The sequence below is a fragment of the Plecotus auritus genome, assembly GCF_963455305.1.
Source record: "Plecotus auritus genome assembly, chromosome: 6".
Lineage (NCBI taxonomy): Eukaryota > Metazoa > Chordata > Mammalia > Chiroptera > Vespertilionidae > Plecotus > Plecotus auritus.
The window spans coordinates 28,984,721-28,992,860 of record NC_137773.1 but is presented as its reverse complement, the minus strand read 5'-3'; positions in this window follow the sequence as shown (position 1 = coordinate 28,992,860).

Below are 8,140 nucleotides of genomic sequence, written 5' to 3'. Positions count from 1 at the left end.
AGTTTTGAAAGTAGGTTTAAAACAACTGAGCACAGGGGGAATAAGGACACATATGTAATACCTTAATCAATAAAGAAATAAAACAACAGCAACAACAACTGAGCACAGCCTCCCTCAAGTCTGAATTTTGTTTAAAGGGGTAGAATTGGGGTTGGTACTTGGAGGCCTTGCTCACCACCAGACTTGAGGTTGTTCACACAAGTCCATCATGGAGAGGGGTTGGAAGGTGAAGTGAAAGGGCAGGGGTCAGAGGATCTTTTCAAAACACCTGGAGTCCTAAGAAACCTTGAGGAGCCAGACCAGTAGAGTGGGACCCTGCCCCTTGGGGGACTCACAGGTCAACGGGAAGGCTCAGCTCATGTCCCACACCACTAATGTCCTGCTGGGCTGGCTGCCCACCCCGGGCTCCTTGTGAATCTGCCCAGCGGCTGCCATAATCACAACCACCAAGGCAGCTTTGATGACGCTGGGAGCTTCATCCTCAGGCTCATTCCAGTTGGGAAGGTGACTGGACCTCGTAAGGTCTGCCTCTTTTTCTTTTAGTGAGATCTTGTTGAAGTTATAGCAGTCTAGCCAGGAATCTTTACATGAGATTCAGGTAGATGTTCAGGGTCACCCGCTGGTGGCATGGCACTTTGTGGTCTTTGTAGGCACAGATGACAGATGTCTACTCTCACACAGTGGCATCTCTTTCTGGGTCCAGTGAAGAAAGAAGAATGCAATTTGCAGAGAGAAATTTGCCAAGAAATAGGACTTTTCAAGAAATAAAAAGGCTTTCTGTCCAGGTTAATACACAAAGGGAGTCAGATATTAGAATCATTTGGAAAGTTTTTCAAAATACCAGGGACACAGCAAGAAAATGCATACCTTTCCCTTTCCCAGCCTGCCAAAGAGACTTTTATAATTGTCAGCTCCATTTTCCCCTCTTCAAAAAGGCTTCATTTTACAGATGATTTGGGACAGGGTTGGGGAAGTTGGACCTTTTTGTTGGAAATAGAGGTCTAATTGATCTACTTAATGAAAGGAAAAGTAGATGGAGAAGGGGAATGCTGAAGGAAATCCTGGAGGAGGGTCCACTAGAGAACAGCAAGGATTGAAGATAAGGAATTTCAAATGAATTGTTATAAATTAGGGGTCTACTTTATGGTTTGCAATAAAAGATTTATAATTTATTTTGGGCTTTAGTAACCACAACACAGCCCCCAAACTGGACCACATACATTCTGAATTGATAAGTGTTACTCATATATTATGTCTCTTTCCCCAGCCTGCAGAGGCGAAGTGGGCTATTTCCAGCATGTAGATTTCAAGTCTGATATGCAGTAGGTCATTCCAACACACACCCATCTCCACCCCAACCTCATGGAGAACCACTGATTTAGAACTTCTTAGAAGCACCAGCAAATTTGTAAGGACCCAACTCTGCAGCCATTAGGCCTCCCTTACTGAGCATCCCCCTGGTCCCCATTACTCCCCTGGGCCTGTGCCACTGCTCAGCAGAAGCTCTGTGCACACCTAGTTCTCCCTACAGATTCTGTCTGTTTCTCTGATTCCTCCTTTGGGTTTCCTTGCTTCTGACTCTCAGGTGTGGGCATGGTCCCCAGATACTGTCCTCAGCCCTCTCTTCTGTATAGGGTTATTAGCTCAGAAATGGGTTGCCAGATTTAACAAATAAAAATACATGGTGTCTAGTTAAAATTGGATCAGATAGTCCAGCCAGTGTGGCTAAATGGTTGAGCATTGACCCATGAAACAGGAAGTCATGGTTCCATTCCCAGTCAGGGCATATGCCCAGGTTGCAGGATCAATGCCCAGTAGAGGGCATGCAGGAGGCAGCCAATCAATGATTTTATCATCATTGATGTTTCTTTTCTTTTTTATTTTGCATTCTCTGATTTTATTTTAAAAAAAGTTTTATATTTTGGAGAAACCAAGATGGCGGCATAGGTAAACACCTAAACTGCTGCCTTGCACAACAATATCAAAACTACAACTAAAAGACAAAACGGACACCATCCAGAACCACAGGAAAGCTGGCTGAGTGGAAATTCTACAACTAGAAGAAAAGAGGAAAGCACATTGAGATGCAGAGGGGCTACAAAAGGCTGAGGTATGGAGGCTCCCACGAGGAGAGGATGGGCAGCTGTGTGCACGGGCAGCTGAGTGTGTGGCTGGCTTTCTAAAGCAGGAGGGAGAAGGAAGCTCCCGACTGCACTGAACTCCAGTCCCGGGCGAGATGCTGGGAAACCAGACTCATTTGGGGGGAATCTGGACTGTCAGGAAAAAGAAAGCACATTGAGACTCGGGAGCTGTGGAAGGCAGAGGTCTGGAGGTGCACGCGCGCACACATAGAGGACTGACTGCTGAATGCACAGGCGGCTGAGTGCGCAGCTGGCTTTCTAAAGCAGGAGGGAGACAGAAGCTCCCAACTGCGTTGAACTCCAGTTCCGGGCAAGTTTCTGGGAACCCCGACTTATTCGAGGAGAAACTGGAATGTCTGGCAGTGGGCAAAACTCGAGGGCGGCTTTCTGTCAGAGGTGCTTGCAGCGATTACCGAGGGACACTGAGACCCAGGGGCCTCATAGGGCAGGGCTGATGGGAAACCAAGGCTGTCTGCTCCACCCCATCCAAGCTGAGCACAGAGGCTTTTGCAATTTTGCAAGTCTTGTCTCATAAGAGTGTCTCCAGCACAGAAGTTCTCCCAGCGTAGACACAGCTGATCCTCACAGCCAATTGGCCTGGAGGTCAATTCCTCCCAGTGATACCAACAACAATCAAGACTTAACTACAGCCCTGACTGGTTTGGCTCAGTGGATAGAGCGTCGGCCTGCGGACTGAGAGGTCCCAGGTTTGATTCCGGTCAGGGGCATGTACCTTGGTTGTGGGCACATCCCCAGTGGGGGGTGTGCAGGAGGCAGCTGATCAATGTTTCTCTCTCATCGGTGTTTCTAACTCTCTGTCTCTCTCCCTTCCTCTCTGTAAAAAATCAATAAAATATATATTTTTTAAAAAGACTTAACTACAACAAGGCTGAGCACACAGCCCACAAAGGGGTGCACCAAGAGTGTCCACCTCAGGTAACTGGGGAGGCTGAGCCACTGTGCCCTAGAGGACACCTACCACACAAAGCTACTCTACCAACTCAGGGAAGCAGCGAAAATGCGGAGACAAAGAAACAGATCACAAATGAAAGAAATGGAGGAAAACAAATGACTGGACATAGAGTTCAAAACCATGGTTATAAGGTTTTTCAATAATTTCCTAGAAAAGGCCGATAAATTTAACGAGACCTTCGAGGATATGAAAAAGGACCAACTAGAAATTAAACATACACTGACTGAAATAAAAAACATTATACAGAGATCTAACAGCAGACTAGAGGACCGCAAGAATCAAGTCAAAGAGTTGAAATACAAAGAAGCAAAAAACACTCAGCCAGAAAAGCAAAAAGAAAAAAGAATCCAGAAATTTGAAGATAGTGTAAGGAGCCTCTGGGACAACCTCAAGTGTACCAACATCCGAATTATGGGGGTGCCAGAAGAAGAGAGAGAGCAAGATACTGAAAACCTATTTGAAGAAATAATGACTGAAAACTTACCCACCTGGTAAAAGAAATAGACTTACAAGTCCAAGAAGTGCACAGAACCCCAAACAAAAGGAATCCAAAGAGGACCACACCAAGACACATCATAATTAAAATGCCAAGAGCAAAAGACAAAGAGAGAATATTAAAAGCAGCAGGACAAAAACAGTTAATTACCTACAAGGGAGCACCCATATGACTGTCAGCTGATTTCTCAACAGAAACTATGCAGGCCAGAAGGGAGTGGCAAGAAATATTCAAAGTGATGAATAGCAAGAACCTACAACCAAGATTACTCTACCCAGCAAAGCTATCATTCAGAATTGAAGGTCAGATAAAGAGCTTCACAGAGAAGAAAAAGCTAAAGGAGTTCATCACCACCAAACCAGTATTATATGAAATGCTGAAAGGTATTCTTTAAGAAGAGGAAGAAGAAGAAAAAGGTAAAGATTAAAGTTATGAACAACTAATACATGTCTATCAACAAGTGAATCTAAAAATAAAGTGAATAAAAAATCTGATGAACAGAATAAACTGGTGAATATGATAGAATCAGGGGCATAGTAAGGGAGTGGACTGACAATTTTCAGGGGGGAAAGGGGTGTGGGAGGTGCGAGAAGAGACTGCACAAAAAGCGTACACCTATGGATGAGGACAGTGTAGGGGAGGTAAGGGCAGAGGGTGGGGTGGGAACCGGGTGGAGGGGAGCTATGGGGAGGAAAAAGAGGAACAATTGTAATAATCTGAACAATAAAGATTTATTAAATTTAAAAAAGTTTTATATTTCAATTACAGTTGATATTGAATATTATCACTGAAGTTTCTATCTCTCTCCCCTCTCCCTTCCTCTCTTTGAAATCAATAGTAAACAAACAAACAAATAAATTTGGATCAGATAAACAATGAATTTTTTTCATATAAGTATTTTTATCTGGCAGTCCTATCTAGAAATAATAAGGTCTCATACAAGTTTCTTTTCTGTTTTTCTGTGTGTGGCTTGCTTTTTGTTTTGTTTTGTTTCAGAATTTTGGTTTGCTCAGTGAATTTGAATATCTATGAGTAAACACAAAGATCAAACATATTGACTGGGAGCATCATCTGTGCATGAATATTCAAAGACTAACTGTGTTGATTGGCCTTGTTAAGTTTTCAGCATTTCTGGGTGATCCAGGATCGAACTGTTCTCAGACTGTAAGAACCACCCTGGAGGAAGCCTGGATCACACTCATTCATTAATTTATTCAGTCATCCAGCCTCTCATTTATTTGGTGGAATTCAGCATTTATAACGCCAATTTTTTATATTTCTTTTGGCAAGGGAAGTAGCTGAAGTTGACCCACATTTTTCCTCCTCCAAACCATTGGTTTGGTTTTCTTTCTTCACAGAGAATCTAACCAACCTAATTCTCACCTTGCTTCAGAAAGGTAAGTCTTGCAGGAAGGAAAATGAGTCTTCCCGTCATTACATTAATTCTCATGGGGCTTCCCTTTATTAGTTTATGACAGCCAGGAGTTGAGCCTGGAGCTCTGAGAGAAGCAACCACACACTGATTTATGGTGGCAGCTGCTGCTAAATCTCACCCCTCTTTCCTTCTTACAGAGCCGTGTTACCTTGGGGTTACAAAACTCTTTTCACTGTTATTCAGGGGAATAATAATAAAATGCCAGGTTGCAAGTATAAACATGATCATTCTGTGCCTATTACTATAAATCAAATTTTACTTGCTTCAGAAGCACAGAAAACATTTCATACTGTCAGCCACCTCAAGCCTTTTTAGGAGTCTGTTTTTATATAACCCTGGGATGACCTGAAGTACTGTTAGAGCTGCACTGACCAGGAAGCTGGTCAGGAGGTGATCTCGTTATTTCTCTTTATAAACCTCACTGACCACTTTCCTTGAGCAAAGTATTAACTTGATTTAAGCATAGCCTTGGGGTTAATGATGTGGGCTCTAGACTCCAATTGCCCAGTTCAAAGCTTGGCTCTGTAATTTACCATCTGTGTGCCAGTGGCAAGTCACTTCATTTCTCTGTGATCAGTTTCCTTAGCTTTAAAATAGGGATGTTGATGATGGTAACTATGTCATAGGGCTGCTGGAAGGTTTAGCTTAGACCAGTGGTTAGCAAACTGCGGCTCGCGAGCCACATGTGGCTCTTTGGCCCCTTGAGTGTGGCTCTTCCACAAAATACCATGGCCTGGGTGAGTCTATTTTGAAGAAGTGGCATTAGAAGAAGTTTAAGTTTAAAAAATTTGGCTCTCAAAAGAAATTTCAATTGTTGTACTGTTGATATTTGGCTCTGTTGACTAATGAGTTTGCCGACCACTGGCTTAGACAATGTGCAGCATTTAGAGCAGAACCTGGGACATGAGTAGCACTCTGATAGTCATTTATAATTGTTCTTTTAGTGTAGTATCTTCCTTTTTTTTTTTTTTAAGAAAAACCAATTTTTCAGATTCTCTTGCGATAATAGTAAAACTTTTAAGATCTAGAGGGTGAGCAAATACATAACGACAGGAGACTAGCAGGAAGTCAGTGACACTTCTGTACTGGGGTGGGCTCACCACTCTCCATTGCTCTCTCAGAGTTGGGGCAGGGCTTTCCCTTCCACACTGGTGCCCCTCTCCATGTCAAGGCTTGTTTCAGGGGTGCTTGTGAGTGATGGCTATTGAAAAGGAGTGCAGGCATCGATGGAGGCCTGCTGACCCCAACATAGTACCTGCAGATATCAGACATAGTCTGTGACTCCCTCCTGCTTCTCTACCCAATGCCTTGAGTCTTGACCTCTGGCCAAGGTCACACACCCCATCCTCTCCTAGCCTTCAACTCCATCATCTCGCATCTCTGAAGCCCAGTGCAAAATGAAAATGTAGAGCTTTTTTTTTTGAAAATTATTAAGAATTCAAGATGGCCATAGCACATCATTAGACCAAGAGCATGTCCCAGAAGCAAAAACCAACATCTCAGCATCCCACTTAAATGTGCTCTGTACCTAAATTATTGAGATATAATTCACATAAAATTCACCCTTTAAAAGGACACAATCTAGTGGTTTCTAGTACATTCACAAAGTTGTGCAACCATCACCACTATCAAATTCCACAATATTTTCACCCTCAAAAAGAACCTTCATCTCCATTTACAGTCACTTCTCATGTCCTCCTGCCTCAGCACCTGGCAACCACTAATCTACTTTCTGTAAGGACTTGTCTATTCCGAACTTTTCATATATGTAAATGGAATCATACACTATGTGGTCTTTAGTGTCTGACTTATTTCACTTCGCATAATGTTTTCAAGGTTCATTCAGGCTGTAGCATGTATCAGTAGTTACTTTTTATAGCTGAGTAATATTCCATCATATAGATATAGTACATTTTGTTTACCCACTTATCCATTGATGAACATTTGAATTGTTTCTACTTTTTGGCTATTGTGAATACTGCTGTTATAGTGTACATTTGTGTACATTATCTATCTTACCTAATAAAAGAGAAACATGCAAATTAACCATCACTCCACTACACCCACAGCCAATCAGAGTGAGTATGCAAATTAACCAAACAAAGATGGAGGCTAATTTGCATATGCAGGCGCAGAGAGGTGTGAAGTCTGCTATGAGGGGAAGGGGAGCAGCGGAGGGAGCTACTGGAGTGGTACTCCAGACAGAAGCGAGGATTTGCTGGCTCCGGGTGGCCCGGGAGCAGGGACTTGCAGGCTTCTGGTGGGAGCAGGGACATGCCTGCTCCCGGGCGGCCGGGGAGCGGGGACGTGCTGGCTCCCAGGCGGCTGGGGAGTGGGCACTTGCCAGCTCCCGGGCGGCTGCGAGTGAAGCCAGGGGCCTATTCTTGCACGAATATCGTGCAACGGGCCTCTAGTCCTAGATAATAAAAGGCTAATATGCAAATCAACCGGAACAACCATTCACGATGACACGCACTGATCACCAGGGTGCAGATGCTCAATGCAGGAGCTGCCCCTGGTGGTCACTGTGCTCTGTGGGAGTGCCGCTCAGCCAGAAGCCAGGCTTAAGGCTGGTGAGCGCAACGGCAGTGGTGGGAGCCTCTCCTGCCTCCGCAGCAGCACTAAGGATGTCCGACTGCTGGCTTAGGCCCACTCCTCGTGAGCCTAAGCCCACAGTCAGACATCCCCTGAGGTCTCCCGAACTGCGAGAGGGTGTAAGCCGGGCTGAGGGACACCACTCCTCCGCCAAGTGCACGAATTTCATGCACCAGGCCTCTAGTATATATATATAAAAGCCTAAGCGACCATTACAACCAGTCGACCAGAACTGGTTGCTATGATACACACTGACCACCAGGGGGCAGATGCTCAATGCAGGAACTGACCCCTGGTGATCAGTGCACTCCCACAGCCAACCTCCTGCGGCCAGTCAATCTCCCATGGTCCCTCCCTTCGGCTGGCCCCGATTGGCCCTGATCTCCAGCCAGGCTGAGGGATCCCACCCATGCACGAATTTGTGCACCAGGCCTCTAGTATACAAGTAAATATATACAAATGAAATTATATATTTGTGTACAGGTTTTTGTGGGAACATA